This window comes from Hypanus sabinus, chromosome 6 (genome assembly GCF_030144855.1).
Source record: "Hypanus sabinus isolate sHypSab1 chromosome 6, sHypSab1.hap1, whole genome shotgun sequence".
Taxonomy (NCBI): domain Eukaryota; kingdom Metazoa; phylum Chordata; class Chondrichthyes; order Myliobatiformes; family Dasyatidae; genus Hypanus; species Hypanus sabinus.
The window spans coordinates 74,228,404-74,245,404 of record NC_082711.1 but is presented as its reverse complement, the minus strand read 5'-3'; the positions used below and the strand labels follow the sequence as shown (position 1 = coordinate 74,245,404).

General features: G+C 40.1%; 1 pseudogene; it reads right to left on the bottom strand.

The window, feature by feature from the left end:
* Positions 1–7,445: 7,445 nt before the first annotated feature.
* Positions 7,446–8,880, bottom strand: LOC132395163 (transcription factor AP-4-like; annotated as a pseudogene).
* Between the last annotated feature and the right edge of the window lie 8,121 nt (positions 8,881–17,001).

Here is a 17,001-nt window from a genome sequence, read left to right as displayed (position 1 = left end):
TGGATCTGTATTCCCAGATCCATCTGTTTCACTGCACTCTTTGGTGTCCTACCACTCATCATGTAAGAACTTCCCTGGTTGGTCCTCCCAAAGTGCAACACCTCATACTTGTCTGCATTAAATTCCACCTTCCATTTGTCAGCCCATTTTTCCAGCTGGTGAAGAACCCATGGCAAGCTTTGATAGCTTTCCTCACAATCCACTATACCCCCAATCTTGGGGTCATCCACAAATTTAATAACCCAGTTAACAATATTATCATCAACCCAGCACCTATTCCTGCAGCACACAACCAGTCTTAGGACTCTAGTCAGGCAGGCAACCATCTACAAACACTCTCTGGCTTCTCCCTTGAAGCCAATGTCTATTCCATTGTACTACCTTTTCTAGAATGCCAAGCGACTCAACCTTCTTGATCACCTTCCCATGCAGGATCTTGTCAAAAGGCCTTGATAAAGTCCATGTTGACAACATTCACTGCTTTGCCTTCATCAACTTTTCTAGGAACTTCCTTAAAAAGCTCTGTAAGTTTGGTTAGCCATGAGCCACCACGCAAAAAGCTATTTTGACTATTCCTAAACAGTCCCTGTCTATCCAAATACTTATATATTCAGTTCTTTAGAATACCTTCAGATGACTTTTCCCACCACTGATATCATGCTCACCAGCCTATAATTTCTCAGTTTATTCTTACAGCCTTTCTTAAACAATGGAACAACATTAGCTAATCTCTAATCTCTAATCTTCCTGCACGTCACCCGTGGCTAAGGATATTTTGAATATCTCAGCAGTGGCCCCTGCACTTTCCACACTAGCCTCTCACAGGGGTCCAAAGGAACATCTTGTCACGTCCAGTCCTGATTTATGTCAAGACAGCAAACACCTCCTCCTCTGCCATCTGTATAGTGTCCATGACTTCACTGCTCCATAGGCTCTGTGTCCATCTCCTGATTAAGTACAGATGCAAAAAATCCATTAAAGATCTCCTCTATCTCTTCTGTCTCCACACATGGATTACCACTCTGATCCTCCAGAGAACCAATTTTGTCCCTTGTGCTCCTAATATATCTGTAGAAGCCCTTAGAATTCTCCTCACTTTGTCTGTTAGGGTAACCTCATGCCTTTTTTTTAGCACCCCTGAGTTTCCTGTGTTTTTTCACATTTCCTATACTCCTCAAGTACCTCATTTGTTCCTACTTGTGTAAACCTGCTGTGCACCTTCTTCTGTTTCTTACCAGGGCCTCAGTATCTATCGAAAACCAAGGTTCCCCAAACCTGTTGTCATTGCCTTTTATTTTGACAGGAACATATTAACTCTATGCTCCCAAAATATCACTTTTGAAAGCCTCCCACTTATTAAGGCCACCTTTGCTAAAAGATAATCTGTCCCAGTCCTCACCTACCAAATCCTTTCTAACACCATCAAAACTTGCCTTTCTCCAATTGAGAATCTCAAACCAAGGTCTAGACCTATCCTTCTCAATAATTATGTTGAATCTAATGGCATTATGATCACTAGATTCAAAGTTGTCTCCCACAAAAAACTTTTGTCACCTGCCCTGCCTCATTCCTTAATTGAAGATCTAGTATTACACATTCTCTATTTGGGACTTCTATGTACTGATTACAGAAACTTTCCTGAACATATTTGACAAGCTCTTTCCCATCAAACCCTTTTACAATATGGAATTCCCAGTCAATATGTGGAAAGTTAAAAGTGTTTGCAAACTCTCTACAAATTTTTTCCTCTAAATCTCACAGTCTGTTGGGTGGTCTATAATATATTTCAATTCACCTGGTCATATCTTTCTTATTCCTCAGTTCTATCCATAAAGCCTCACTAGATGAGTTCTCCAGTCTGTCCTGACATAGCACTGCCATGACATTTTCCCTAACAAGTAATGCCAGGGAAAATCCCTCCAAGCTCCATCATGTCTAGAAAAATGGAACCCCAGAAAACTGAGCTGTCTGTCCTGCCCCTCCAGCAACCATTTCATTAATAGCTACAATGTCATAATTCCACATGCTGATCTATGCTCTAAGCTTATTTGTCTTCCCTGCAATACTCCTCGCATTGAAATATATGCAGCTCAGAATATTAGTCCCACCATGCTCGACCTGTTGATTCATGACATCTTGCTCCGCTACAAGCCCACTATCTGTTCTGGTATCTGGTTCGCATCCCTCTGCATCTCTAGATTAAATAGATTAAACCCGTCCCCCCCTCCTCCCATTCTCATGCAGCACTGGCTAACCTTCCTGCTAGGAAATTAGTCCTCACCCATTTCAGGTGCAAGCCATTCCTTCTGTACAGGTCCCACCTTCCTTTTAAGAGAGCCCAATCATCCAAAAGTCTGGAGCTTTCCCCCCTGCACCAACTCTTTAGCCACATCTTAAACTATATGATGGTCCTATTTTTGGCCTCACTAGCATATGGCATTGGAAGTAATCCTGGAGGTCCTATCCTTTAGCTTATCACCCAACTCCCTGAACTCACTTGTCACCATGTCATTGGTACTGACATAGACCTCGACCTTTTGGAAGCTCGCCCTCCCTCTTAAGAATGCTGTGGGGTTTTCAAGATGGCGGCGCAGTGAAAAGTCTGCTTTGCTGAGTTCAGCACCACAACACTGATAATTTCGCATATAAACCTATCCGTTTCAACTTTCTTTAAGTGCTCAAGTGTCGGATTTAATGACGTGAACATTGATGAGTATTTTTTTTTTTAGCTGCTTCAACACCATGTCATCAAAAGGTACTAAAGAAGGCGATCAAGATGGGCTGCACAGAACTGCACTTCTAATTCACTGTACTGCATTTGGTGTTAGTACTGTAGTCTCCTCTATATTGAGAAACCAAAGTCACAATAAATGTCTATTTTAATAAACAGCCCTGTTCAATTCACAAGGTTAATCCTTGCTTTCCTTTTTCCATCATTTTAATTCACCAGCTCACATCCATTTTGGCTTCTTTGTCTTTAGTCTTTTACACTGTCCCAATCTGATCTTCAGATTAAGCACAATACAACCCTTAGGTCTTGATGCTGAATTGAACGGTTACAGATGATCAGGTTCCAAATTTGAAAATAAAGGCTCAGGTACATAGTTTTAAGCTTGCTCACAGCGTTAGAGCTGAACTCATCCAGATAGTGGAGGCTGAGGAGCTAGCTGCTGCTAGCGATGCTAACACATTGGACCCTGCTTTTCGTCAAGTAATTCAGGAAGTTCTGGAGAACATATCCAAAATGATCGACAAGAAGCTGGCTCCACTCTCTCTAACACTCCAAAACCACACACATAAAAACTGTAATATTCCGCAGTAGAAACTGTAACTGTTCAGGCCCAAAGCCACATCCGGGTGCTAGAAAAGCAAGTTCAAAATCTGTCCTGATGAAGGGTCTCGGCCCAAAACGTCACCAGAACTTCTCCTTATAGATGCTGCCTGGCCTGCTATGTTCCACCAGCATTTTGTGTGTGTTGGTTGAATTTCCAGCACCTGCAAATTTCCTTGTGTTTGCTCTTCAAATCCTGTCTGACTATATCGATGACCTTCAGAACAGAGGTAGGAGGAAGAATATATATGAATCATCGGTCTACCTGAAGGTACAGATGGCAGCCAACCAGCAAAGTTTTTTAAGGGCTGGCTGCCTGATTTCCTAGATTTGGAAACCAAGGCTGGATGCATTAAAGTGGAAAGAGCTCACCGTACCCTGGCACCAAAACCGGGCCCAGGCCACCACCCGCGACCCATCCTCGTGCAGTTCCATAATTTCAGTGATAAGCAAAGAGCGATGGAGGCTTTGAGGCACCGCGGGACTGATGCCCAGACTCTAATGTATGAGGGATCCAGACATGTTTTTTCAAGATTTTTCAGCAGCTGTTACTTGGAAGCTCAAGGAATTCGATCAGGTAAAGAAGCAGCTGAGAGAATCTGGAATCCAGTATTTTATGCTATACCCTGTGGCGCTGAAAATCACCTACAACGGGACCACCAAGATATTTGATTCTCCTGGCAAAGCTAAAACTTTTGTGGACACGTTGGGCTAAAAAATGTATACATTATATTTATAGCCCTGGTTATGGACGATAACATGCTCAATGGTCACTTTGCTTTACCTTTTCATTACTCGACAGCAAGATATCTTATAGGATGTGTACAATGTACTGTGTATGTAATCAAAATGGCTTCTTTGGTTTGCTAGAGTAGGAATGCTTTTATGTCTAATAAGTGTTTTTTCTCGCAGTTGTTTAGCTTTGGACTTGCTGATATGGGGATTGTATTCATTTGTTAACCAATGGGGAATGTTATTTTGTCTTGTGGGGCTGGGAGCTTGTGGGGTTTCGCGGTCTTTTGAGGGGAGGCGGGAAGGAGACGCCGAGGAAGGTGGATGTGCGCTGCACTGCTCGGTCAACCACTGGGGTGATCCCAGGTGCGAAGTCGTGGAGGTCGGAGGAAAGCGACAAGGGGTCGAATGGTTTGATGGTTGAGCTCCAACGATGTGCACTAAACTGACTGAACTTTGATAAGTTGGCGCCTTTTGCTTTATTTTCTTTTCCTTCATATATACTGTATTGCATAGTACTCTTTTAGTTTTAGTAAAATCTTTAAAGTGTATTCTGTAACGGTATCTGATGTGAGTTTGATATTGTGTGGTACGCGCGGCATAAACTTGATTCTCACAGCACCTGCGTGTACGGGAGGTGGGGTTGGTGTCTGGCTGGATCTCCTTTTCCCCTAGACATATACCAGCCTGTTGGGTAAGTATTACAGATGGTTAACTTGTTTGTTTTGATTAACATAGTTTCATTATTTGTTTAAATTAGCAGTGCTTCTCCAGCCTGAAGGAGTTTAAACATGACGGTAACAAATTTGGGGATTGATAAATTATGCCCTGTTTTCATTTTTGACTATGTTAAATGCCATATTGGCAGTGGGGCAGAATATGGGGAAGAGGGTTCAGATATCCCCTTTAAGTGTGGGGTAAATCCTCTTGTTCAACGCTGCTGGCACTTTGTTTTTTTGTGTGTTTTTATTACTTATTGCTGCTTAGCTGATCTTAAGTTGGGTTTCTTCTCCTCCAGAGTCACATGATTGTTATAAAGGGTTATGACCAGTAATATATTAACATTATGCACTTGGAACATTAATGAATGGATTCATTAAGGTGAATCTCTTGATTCACCAATCAAGAGAAAGAAAATCCTACTAAACCTGAAAAAAGAAAGGGTGAATATAGCCTTACTGCAGGAGACACATTTAAATGATAAAGAGCATCTAAAACTGCAATGAAGTGGATATGATCAAGTCTATTTTTCATCTTTTAATACCAGCAGTAGGGGGGTGGCCATTTTAATTAGGAAGAACTTACCTTTTAAGTTATTAGACTGCATTATGGATAAGTATGGGAGATTTGTGATTGTTAAATTCAATATATGGAGAGGAATATGGTATTCTCAGTGTTTACTGCCCCCCAGCTCATCCTCTCAAATTCCTAACAGATGCTTTTTCCAAACTTACAAGCTTTTCAATTCACAACATTATTGTAGGTGGGGATTTTAATTGTCTCATGGACCCATTAATGGACAGAGTGCCCAGTGGTCCCCCATTGCTCTCCTCACAGTCCAAACAAATCATGGGCTTATGTGGAGAGCTAGGACTTCTGGACATCTGGTGGTTGTTACATTCCCCAGACAAAGACTTCACATTTTTTTTCTAATCCACTCAAGTGTTACACCAGAATAGACTTCTTTCTAAACCCAAAATGCTTCTAGATTTAGTTTTATCCTGCACAATTGCAAATAACGCTATTTCTGACCATGCAGCAGTATATTTAAATATTAAACCCAAAGATAATTCAGCACTATCTAGACATTGGAGGCTGAATCCTTTTATTCTAAAAGATAATAAATTTATAAACTAGCTTACTTCCAAATTCAAAACTTTCCTATCTATTAATTCCAAATCAGCTGGTAGTACATCGATACTCGGGAAATAACTAAGGCCTATGCAAGAGGATTAATTATCTCCTTCTCTGCTAACAAGTGACAGACTGCGGAACAGCAACACCTAGTGGAAGCAAGGCTTGCGGCAGCTGACAAGGATTATATTAATAAGCCTTCTGCAGCCAAGTTCCAGAATATCACAGCCCTACGCTGTACACTAAACTCTACTTACACAAGCTGCCAAAAGAAAATTGACATTTGCTAAACAACGATTGTTTGAACATGATGAAAAACCAGGTAGATACTTGGCTCACTTAGCTAGAAAGAAAAATGCCTCTCACACTATTGCTTCAATTAGGGATGGGAGAGGAGTCCTCGCTAGTAATACTAAAATGGTTAATGTTGTGTTTAAGAATTTTTATTCTAAACTGTATCAATCTGAGCAACGTAATGATGGACAATCTAGGATGGAGCCCTTCTCCAGGAATTTAGATCTCCCAGGCATTTCTTCTGAACAAGAGTCCCTCCTCAAGGCTCCGTTATCTATACATGAGATACAGGAAGCTGTGAGGCAGCTCCAAAGTGGGAATGCCCCTGGTCCTGATGGACTCACTAGTGAATTCTATAAAGAGTTCACAGGGTTATTATCAGAGCCTATGCTAAACATGTTCAATCATACATTTAATTGTGGTCTCATCCCACCATTATTGAGAGAAGCTAATATCTCCCTAATTCTTAAGAAAGGAAAGAGCCCTGAAGATTGTGCCTCCTACAGGCCAATTTCATTGTTAAATGTTGACTTTAAAATCTATCTAAAACCTTAGCGTTGTGATTAGAAACTGTGTTACCTTTTATTATAAAAGAGGATCAAACGGGTTTTGTAAAAGACCGTAGATCATATAACAATATCAGAAGATTACTTAACGTGATTCAGGCATGTCAGCAACAGGCAGTGGATGGCTCGGTGGTTTCCTTAGATGCAGAAAAGGCCTTTGATCATGTCGAATGGCTGTATCTTTTTTCCATTTTAGAACGATTTGGTTTTTGGCAATGATTTTATTGTGGGTGAATGTTCTTTATAATGACCCTTTGGCTGTGATTTTCACTAATGGTATTAGGTCAGATAATTGTAGTATTCTGAGGGGCAGCCAGCAGGGCATTGAGCCATTGGCTGAGGCTATTCGGCAAGACCCCAAAATATCTGCTCCAGACATAGGACTGAAGTCACACAAAATTACATTGTATGCGGATGATGTTCTAATTTTCTTATCAAACCCTGCTATATCAGTGCACCACCTTATACAATGCATCAATTCATTTAGTGCCTTTTCAGGTTATAAAATCAACTTGACTAAATCAGAGGCTATCCCTCTAAGGAATCTGCAGCAGGTACCTGACACTTAGGGTGTTTTCCCCTTTAAATGGTCAGAGACAGGTTTTGTTTACTCAGGCATATTTATCACACCTATGTTTGATCAATTGTTCAAAGCTAACTTTACACAGTTATTTGACAAAATCAAACAGGATCTTGAGCGATTTTCCATTTCTTGGCTTGGCTGAATATCCTTGCTCAAAATAAATAATCTTCCTCATCTGCTCTACCCAATACAAATGATTCCAGTCACTTTTACCCAATAAAAAATAAATGGCAGGTTTGTTTCTTTCATCTGGAACAAAAAAAAAAAGACCCTGTATTAAAATGTCTAAGTTACAGCTTCCCAGTAGTGTAGGGGGTCTGGATTTTCCAGACATCAAAAAATATCAATTAAGTTTCTTTTTATCTTATGTGGTTGATTAGGTTTGCAGGGACCCCTCCTCAATTTTGCCAGACATTGAAGCTTCACAAGCAAAATGCCTTCCTATTAATTTGCTTATTCTCAATAAAATGAAACTAGTTAAGGAATATTGTCACAATCCAATAACAATTAACACAGTCAGGGCTTGGATGTCGGTGTGGCAAATTGAGGGCAACGCAGCGAAAATATCACCCTTCACTCCAATAACTGGCAGTCCAGATTTTCAGCCTTGCATAATGGATTCTGGATTTAAACTTTAGATTTATGAGGGTATTTTCCATCTAGGAGATTTGATTGATGAAGGAACGATGATGTCTTTTAGTCAAATAGTACAAAATTTAACATACCCATCAAGGATCTTTTTTGTTTCTTTCAGGTAAGAGATTATATACAGAAAAAAAAATCATTGTTAACTGATTTCTATAGTTCTGAAATAGAAAAGAGGGTGTTTTGCTCTCCTCCCTGTCTGATTCAGTATCAGACCAAGCTCGATTAGGTTGGACAATCACTACTCGTCGCTGCTCCTCTTCTGGTTTCTCTTGAGTCCCTTCAATGTGCTGGATCGCCTGCACAATTGTGTCTAAGTTTTGTCTTGATGTAGTGGAGGAACTGTTGATGACAGTGGATGGTCCCATTGTCACCACAGTGACTTGGTGTGAAGGCATCGGAGGCGGAGTCTGCACTATGACAGTTGGATGGTGAGTTGATGCTGGAACAACAGGTGCTGGCAGCAGCTGTGTTATGCGACAGGGCTCGGGTTCCTGCTGCTCGCCCAACTGAAGGATCTTGGACTGCTCCAGCTGCTGTTGCTGCATCTGCACTTGCTGCGCAATGGCCTTCAGCTTCTCGGGGTACACATGAGCTTCCAGCGAGCGAACCTGTTCCTCCAGCATCATTCTAACAGAGCGTTCCTTATCCAGCTGCTGCCGCAGTTCAATCATCTCCCGTTTCAAGTCCTCTAGTTTCTCATCCTCCCAGACATCTGGGGAGCCGATTCCTTCGTCTTTATCCTCTGCCCGCCTCCGTTTGGGTGAGGAGCCACTGTATTCCTGAATGAAGCGCTTCAGCTGGGAGTTCTGCTGAAGTAGTCGGGTTTTCTCTTGCTCAAGTGAGAATATATATTCAGCAGTTTTTTACAGCATCTTTTTACAGCATCCTGAGGGAATGTTCTTGTGGAGAGGCTGAGCAGCTGGGAAGGGTCTGGGAGGAAGAGCTGGGAGTAGAAATTACAGCTGAAACATGGGAAGACATCTGTGATAATGCAAAGAAGATTTCAGTTTGTAGTAGAGCTAAAGCATTGCAACTCCTTTAATTTTGAACAAGTCTGGCGACCCTATCAAAATTCAATATTTTCATATGATCTTATTTATTTATTTATTTACTTGTTTGTTTGTTTTTCCTTATTCTCTTTTAGGAAAAATCCTTATCCGTGAAGGTTCGGAAATGACTGAAAGGATGTTTTTTTCCTCTCTTTTTTTAAAAAATTTTGTCCTCAATTGGACTGCCCAATCTTTCTTTTTCCTTTCCCTTTTTTATTTCAGTTTAGTTAGTGGGGTTATTTTTGCCTTTATCAATTAAAATTTCCAATTTTTTTTATGATTGCTATGAGGAATTGTAGTTTTTTTAACCATTATAACAGCGCAACATTTTACCTATTTGATTTTGACATTATATACTTTGTTTTTATTATTGCTGTTTATATGTCTTTTATATTATCTATTTGCTAAACTCCTCCTCTGATTTGTATATTATTTATTTGAAAATCAATAAAAAGATTGAAAAATGAAATGAAATGAAAAGATTCTGAAGATGGAGCTTGAACTGGACCCAGTGTCTTTTCTCTGAGGCTTACCCAACAGTCGTATTATTAATGCACATCAAAAAAAATTTTTAACATCCTGACTTTTTGTGTGAGGAAGAACATTTCACTTTGTTGGATATCCAATAAGGCCCCTGGACTTTTTGGTTGGTGTAAATTAATCATGGAATACATTCCTTTGGACTTTTTGACATGTATGGTACACTCAAAAACAAATAGTTCTCATAAAACATAGCAACCTTTTCTGCAGTATACAGATGTAAACCTGTCTGCTATACTATAAGGGCTTTTGTATAGGATGTTGTGGTGATGTTATTTTGGTGGAAGTGTTCTGATAGCTGATATCTGTGAGGGGAAGAAATGTAAATGTAAGTCTATCTGGAAATTGAAAGTTTTGTTATGCCGACAAAAAAAATAAATTTCAATAAAAGAATGCTGTGGACTCAATCGAAGATATCCCTGACCCTGGCACCTGGATTGCAACAAACCATCTAGGAATGGCATTCTTGTCCAAAGGTCCGCCTGCTTGTTCTCCTAGCCTATCAATCCCCTATCAGTACAGTACAGCTCGCCTCCCTTCACTTCCGAGCCACAGAACCAGCTTTCCTCTGCCAGGTCATCCCCCTCAAAAGTATGACTTATCATAATGCACAAAATTATTTTAAATATTGTATCTTATTTCTTTATTTCCCTACAAGTCCCACACTTTCTTTAGCTACCTTTTTCCTTTTCATACTGCATATCCACTTAAATTTTTACTATTTTGATATTACTCAAATTCACTTTTAAAATCAGTTTCCTCCCTCCTTATAAATTTGATTTTTTTTGCTGCTGTAGTCTAAAAACTTTCTATTCCTCTGACCTACTGCAACCCTTATGATTTTGTGTTCCCTATTTTTCAGTTTCTTTATCATCAGCATCCTCAATTGCTAATTGTACTCCTTTCTCATGGAATCTCTTTCTAATAGGGATAAATTCCCTGTTGATTGACTTTCTGACACTGCTCATCTCCGAATTATCTTATTTCCAAATCCATATTAAACAATTTCACCTTTATACCATTATAATTGTCTTTATTTAAGTCAGACAGCCTGTTCATGGGTAGGTTCCATACAATAATCACTCTAAGCAGCAACCATTAATTCAGACAACACATTCTTCTTTGAAACCTTTGACTGTTTAGTTCATCCAAACAACCTGAAGATGAAAATTTCCTATAACAATTGCAGATCTCTGCAAGCCTGTTCTAGATAACTTCCTTTCATGCCCTACCCTATCAGGAAGTCAAATTTAGAGGACCCAGAGTCTTCTTTCCTTTGCTATTCATGATTTTAATTGAAATTGATTCTAAGTAACCATCCATTGCCTCTTTATCACAACTCAACACCTTGATTAACATTCAGACACCTTCCCTCTTTCTCTTTTGGTCTGTTCTTTTGGAATTAAAACCTGTGCATCAGAACTCTTGAACAGTAACAACATACATTTTATCTGGACACTTTCCTGTCTCTCCATATTCTGTTCTCCAGCTCTGCCAGCTTAAGTCAGTGAAGCCAGAACTGATGTTGCTCATGAGCGGAGGTTGAGGCAGCAGGGACAGTGCAGAGTGATAAGTTTGTGCTGTAAAACTGAGAGGAGTTTGAGATTGGAGTGATAGCACAGGAGAGAATTACTGCTGTTCATTGAATCGGGTAAACAGCTTGGGCACGAGAATGACAGACTGCTGAGATTCTTAAGACCAGTAGTTATAGGTGTAACTGTTCAGCATCTGGGGATTTCATTCAAATCCCCAGAGCTCTTCCTAATCTTCAATCAATGAAGTGCTGGCATGTGAAAAATCACAAGTGCCTCTGAACAACCTTTTTCCTAAGCCTACCTCAATTGACTGTGGCTTGGTAACCATTAAACATGACTGAGGTGAACAGGTGAGATTACTTACTGATGCTTAGCTCTTGTTCTGTCACTACTGAAAGAACCAGAACATTTTGTCTGTGTTACTTTTGGAGAATATAGTGGGTGAAAACACGCTCCTTCATTTTTCCCTGGGACTGTGAGGATCTTTGTATCTGGAATAACATGGTTACTGAAAGAGAAAACAACCTCAAGAGGGAGAAAGCAGGAGAGAGCAGTACAGAAAGACAGTCACAAAGAGGAACACCAGTTTCCATTTGAAAAGTTACTTTTCTCTATAGATGAAATTTGTTCTCCAGCTGCTGGATCTAATGTATATAAAACCTAAAATCTGAGGATAGTATGCAACATTTACATTATGAGCCAATTGATAATCTTTTCAATCTGGATTATCTTCAGAATCATTTCAGCTGCTGTTTCAATTTCATTTTCCATCTCCATTATTAATTTACAAGATCATGTTTCCATTTAGCTAAATATCCTTCTGCCACAATTATGAACAACTACTTTAGAACAGCATAGCTTTACAGAAAATAATCTTGGGTTAGAGACTCGTTATGTGTTTTAACTTACCTGGCATACTTTACCACTTCAGGCACAGAAAAAGTTACTAATACACTCTTACAAAAATAAAAAATAGAGCTAATCAAGAATGCCAGCAGACCAATTCATGTCTTTCTGCAATAATGTTAATAACAGTCTTGTAACAAAACTTGCACTGTTCACTATCTTGATAATAGGAGTTATTGAGGACCACAAGAAGAAATCATTTGCAAAAGAGCTCTCTCAGTAATTCAGGTTGGCCATTGAGTTATGCTGTGTTGTTCTGCCAAGCATTGTGGGCATGCTAAGTTGGCACCAGAATGTGTGGCAACACACCAGGGATGCCCAGGACACCCTCAGGTGTGCTGGTGGTTAACACAAACGACACCCGATGTTTTGACTTACACATGATCAATAAAATTGAATCTTGAATCTTGAGTAAAGATGTTACTCAATAGCTGATAGGAAGTTAGAGGAAGGTGTTACATAAATGTTGCTGTCATCGGAATTATATTATCAGTGTAGAGATATCTGGAGCACTCAAGTTAATCAACACTGCATCAAGAACAGCCATCAATTACCACACTCAATGCTGAATTTGCAGCTATTGGTACCTAGGAACAATTTGCTGAGGCTCATTGATGCTGTAGGTTATTTTTAAACTAATAATTGTGTTGCCTCTACCTGAAGAACCACCTCTAGTTATCATTCTCTAGTCTGCAATATCCCCTCTTCACACCCCTCCCTGCACCCCTCCCCCCACACACATATATTCCCTACAAATTAGCTATTGTGAAGCTAGACTGAGAGTGCCAATTCTTACAGTGGAATAAAAGTATCAGAGTTTTATCATTTATGAGCTAGCATTTCACCCAACTATCAAAAACCAAATTGTCACAGTAGCACAGGAGGATGAAAAAGTGAACAATTTTACATTCCAGTTTAAAATGATGGGAAATTTTTTAAAATACCATGAATAACTGGGTCAAGTGACATAAAGGAGAGAGAAATAGAGTGCGAATATCAGATCAATAACTGCCAAACAAAAGAAGATGCCAAGGATGATTTGATCCATTTGTATGCCATCATTAGCATTTATATTGTTGTCCTTCACATCATTGTCAACTGTACTATCAATTAAATGGAAGGACCGGTGAACTTGGAATTATTTACTTTTGAAATAAGACTTCTCTTAACATTTCATCCCTCAGCTATACCCCACTACTGGTATTTTATTTAATTGCTTTCTCTTGCAACACTGATAACCTCCTGTATGTAAGCTAATTAAGTGAATGAAATATGGTTTGAAGACTTCCAGGAACCTACCAGCAAACTGTCCATGGGATAACTACCCAAATCTTTATCAAGTACTTCTGCAGCCATTTTATATTAACACTGTTGTTGCTGTACCAGACACACAGAGGACTTAGCTATGATATTGGAAAATGAAGTATACATCCCTCCATGGTAGCTAGATTTTAAAATATATTTAATTAAATAAGACCATAAGACAGAGGAGCAGGATTAGCAATTTGGCCCATCGGGTCTGCTCCACCATTCAATCACGGCTGATCCTTTTACCCCTCCACCCCACCCCTCTCCCCGGCCTTCTCCCCGTAACCTCTGATGCCATATCCAATTAAGGACCTAGCAAGTTCTGCCTTAAATATACCCAACAACTTGGCCTCCACAGCTGCCTGTGGGATTAAATTCCACAAATTCACCACCCTCTGGCTATAGAAATTTCTCTGCATTTCTGCTTTAAGTGGATGCTGCACAATCCTGAGGCTGTGCCCTCTTGTCCTAGACTCCCCCACCATGAGAAACATCCTTTCCACATTTACCCTGTCTGGGCTTTGCAAGATTTGAAAGGTTTCAATGAGATCACGCCCCCCCCCCCATTCTTTCTAAATTTCAGCAAGTACAGACCCAGAGCTATCAAACGTTCCTTGAATGATAACCCTTTCATTCCCAGAATCATCCTTGCGAACCTCCTCTGAACCCTCTCTAATGCCAGCACATTTTTCTTAGATGAGGAGCCCAAAACGGTTCACAATACTCAAGCTGAGGCCTCACCAGTGCCTTATAAAACTTCAGCATCACATCCCTGTTCTTATATTCCAGACCTCTTGAAATTAATGCTAATATTCTATCTGCCTTCCTCTCCACCAACACAACCTGCAAGTTAACCTTTAGGGTATTCTGCACAAAGACTCTCAAGTTCCTTTGCATCTTTGGATTTTCTCCCCATTTAGAAAATAGTCTACACATTTATCTCTACTGCCCAAGTGTATCACCATGCATTTTCCAACATTGTATTTCATTTGCCACTTTCTTACCCTTTCTCCTAATCTTCTAAGCCCTTCTGCAACCTTTCTGTTTCCTCAACACTACCTGCCACTCCCCCAATCTTCATACCATCTGCAAACTTAGCAATAAAGGCATCTACTTCATCATTAAGTTACTGATACACAGCATAAAAAGAAACGGTCCCAGTAGTGTCAGTCGCACAATACCAATGCCAGCTGAGAGACAATGATTATCAAAGTAACTAAATGGGACACATTTGAACTGAGCTGGTTCACTTCTAAGCATTTAATATTTTTAGTATCACCATTTTCAGCTTATAATGGGAAATGATTGCTTAAATTAATTTTAATTTTCTCACATTTTATTTATTATGTTTGAAACAGAAAAGCAAGCAATAGAAACACAGTAGAATTGAAGCCATTTATATCACTTTTGTCTTCTTGATCAAAGTAATATCTGCATTTTCCACCTGAATAGTTGACCTGTTTGGTCCTCTGAATGCCCCCTTAACGTGTTTTGGCTCGACCTGGAAGAAAAGAAATTTAACTTTCTCTGTAGAAACTGAAACTGTTGGAGATTCAGCAGCTCGTGCATTCTAGTGAACGAACAAAATATCCCCTTCAGATGGACTACTTAAAAGTTCTATCGTATTTTAACAACATCCTTGGAAAAAAATAGCTGCTATCTTTATTTAGCCTAACCAATGACTCCAAACTTACAGCAACATGTTCAGCTGTGCATTGAAATAGTCTGACAAGTACAATCAGAATCAGGTTTAATATCATTGGCATATGTCATGATATTTGTTCTTTTGCAGTAGCAGTATATTCAATACATAATAATCAGATCAAATGACAAAATACAGTAAGAATATATCTAAGTAGTGCAAAAAGAGAGCAAAAAAAGATGAGGAAAAACTGAATACATGTGTTCATTGTCCACTCAAAAATGTGATGGTGGACGGGAAGAAACTGTTCCTAAAACAAGGGTTTCGGCAGACTTGGGCGATTTCTTCCAGTACATCTGCAAAACAGCTTATTCTCCTTTCCACTTTCTTCTTTTCAAGGTGGCTGGGGTTATGTTGGAGTCCATGATCTACAGCTGCAGCTTGAACTAAGGTCCTTCATGTGTGGTGAGATCTTGCTCTCGGACTCACCATGCGGACTGGCATTTTGATATTTCCGGAAGACATCCACCTTGGGGGGGGGGGGGGGGGGGGCAGCCAAGTGGATGATCCAATTCCGCACTGATGTTACTGACTGAAATGTCATGGAGATTGAAACATGGGGACACCAAGCTGTATATGCTATTGTCAATAGAAGGTCCCTACACTGGAGTGATTTATATATATCGAGAGGGGGAGGGGGGAGAGAGAGAGAGAGAGAGGGAGAGGGAGAGAGCCTCAAGGGCATTGAGAAGTGACTTGATAGAGTGTAACTGCGAAACTGTGAGCTGCTGATCTCTCCTCCCTTTGCCGCAGGACCGATACCTCTCTCTCCCTCACTAGGAAATTTTGTTTATGAATGTCTGTGAAGAGTAAGAATTTCAGGTTGTATGCTATTCAGATTCTCTGATATTAAATTGGACCATTGTTGACTGTGTCTTCAGACTCCTGTCCCACTGCCTTGATGGTAGCAATTAGAAGAGAGATGTCCTGGGTAATGGGGGACCTTAGTGTTGGTCGCCACCTTTTTGAGGCATCATCTTTAAAACATGTCCTCGTTGCAGGAGAGGATAGTGCCCATGATGGAACTGGCTGAGTTTTCATCTTTCTGCAGCTTTTTTCAATCTTCTACACTGGCCTCTCCGTACCAGATGGTGATACAACCAGTTAGAATATTCTCCATGGTACATCTGTACGAATCTGCAAGAGACTTTGGTGACACACCAAGTCTCCTCAGACTCATAATGAAATATAGCTGCTGTAGTGCTTTCTTTGTAATTGCATCAATATGTTGGGCACGGGATATATTTTCAGAGATGTTGAGACATCATACAAACCATCACATTTAAACTTAAACCAGATGCTAATGGAATTAAAATGAGTATTATGTTTGGACATAAGTGCATGCAACTTCATTGGTCTGTCAAAGTCATTTCCCAGTAATCTGTGGAAATGTATAAATAGGAAGACCACACAAGCTATAGCCAAACAATAATACTCACACAATTACACCTCTAAGCCCTCCTCACAAACTTTATAGAAATCCTTCAACTTGACCCCGTCCATTAGAAGACATCGTCATGGCAGAGGTGAAGAGGAAGTTGCTCCAATGCACTGGAAGTCCCACAGAATCTGCTCTGGACCCAGTAATGTTCTATGGTATCTGGTAAAGTTTAGGCAGATTATTATTCCCTCACTCTCCCAAGCTGATGAATTCATAATCCTCCATGTTGAGTATCACTTGGAAGAATCAAGAAATAGCAAGTGCGCAGAGCAATCCAGGAAAACTAGTTCCCAAGCCACCACCAGGTGTGGCTCTGTAAAACCACCAGTATTTGAAATAGCCATCACTTGAAGAATAGAATGGCCAGTTTGCACAGGATGAGCCAGTGTGACTGATAACCCCTTTTCTTCTTTGCCTCACTAGTACCTAATTCAGATGTACAGTACATATCCATGAGAGTACTGGCTGAACTGGCAAGGTTCATTTTCCTCTGATGATGTCGAGCTTGCATA